The sequence below is a fragment of the Alosa sapidissima genome, chromosome 21 (genome assembly GCF_018492685.1).
Source record: "Alosa sapidissima isolate fAloSap1 chromosome 21, fAloSap1.pri, whole genome shotgun sequence".
NCBI lineage: Eukaryota > Metazoa > Chordata > Actinopteri > Clupeiformes > Clupeidae > Alosa > Alosa sapidissima.
This window is the reverse complement of record NC_055977.1, coordinates 15,829,500-15,831,067: the sequence shown is the minus strand read 5'-3', so window position 1 is coordinate 15,831,067 and position 1,568 is coordinate 15,829,500.

Here is a 1,568-nt window from a genome sequence, read left to right as displayed (position 1 = left end):
AGTAGACGCACAAATGACTCTGGCGGCTGCCAATCAGGATAGGCTGGGATGCTTAGCGGTGGCCCTCTCTTCCCTCGGCCTTGTGGGTAGGCTTGCCTTACGACTCCGGGGGTGGCGGGTATCCCGACAACAGACCTGCTGACAATAAGAGCATTAGCCCAGATGAAACCCCTGCCTCGGAGCGGCAGTCCCAAATTAGCTTATGGAAGCGAGGTCTCGGGGAGCTTTTTTGGAGCGCAGCGCAAGGGGAGAAATGGGGCTCTAATTTTTTCCACTTATTGTGGAATGCGGTCGTCCCAGTGCCCAGTTTCTCCGCACCGCATATTTGCTGTTTGTTTTGACCGTTCTCCCTGCGGGAAGAAAGAGAAAGAGAGAAAGAGTGCGAGTGAAAGAAAGAAAGAGAGAGAGAGAGAGAAGGAAAAAGGGTTAGAAAAAGCAATGGAAATACTCAACGTCTGCCAGGACTGCATCCATTTCTTCTAAAACTATTCAGAGTGATGCAATGGGAGTGTTACTGGGTTTCACTGACAGGAAAACCACAGGTACACACTGAGCCTCTCACTCACTCACTAACTCACTCACACAGACTCGCTCTCTCTCTCTCTCTCTCTCTCTCACACACACACACACACACACACACACACACACACACACATAGAGAGCTTGAAAGACATCCAAAGCCAACTATAGGCTCTCACTGCCACAGACTGAAGCCCTTTACTGGCCATAGGTAGACAATCTCCCTCACACACACACACACACACACACACACACACACACACACACACACACACACACACACAAAGAAAGGCACATTCTATACTCATCTCTCCATGTCTAACCGGCTGCATAAAGCTGTATTTATTCTACAGTAGGGTCGCTGATCTGTGAAGGCCTCACCAGACGCTGCCCCTGGCGAAGTCTGCCTGCTGCCGCAGCTCACCGTCCAGAGGAGCCGAAAGGAGGAAGTCATTAGGAGGTCAGCGAGTCTCCCACAGCCTCCATGATGTCATCTCCCCCCGAAAAGCCAGAGCGGGGCCGGGGAGTCTTTTCGGAATTTCTGCTGTGCCATTTTCGGGTTTGAACAGGAGCGTGGCGAGCACGTCTGGGGGCCCTCTCTCCGCTCCGTCTGCCTCTTACCAGGTTTCACGCCACCGGCCACTGCCAACCGTCACCACCACCGCAGCCGCCAGCCAGCCACATGGGCACACGCCTCGGTCTGCTCTGTTGGTGTGCCAAAAATAGCCTCATCGCCTGTGCCAATCCGAGTTCTTTTTGGTGGAAGTGTGCGGTGCCATTTACATCATCTGAAGGGACCTATCTACTTCCACTGATTAAAATAATTTTTACACACGCCCATTTCCTCTATGGTCAGAAGCCATGAAGTGAAAGTCTAGGGAGGGAGGGGGGTGGGGGGGACAACAGGACATCAAGACTCAGCTGGACAGCTGCGATCGATTGAGTGGTTTCCCTCACTACTGCCGGTGTTAATTGATAAATGTGGTAAAACGAACCAACTCTTTATTATTTCTTTTCAAAAAAAGTTTCCATTTTAGAGAACGTCAAGA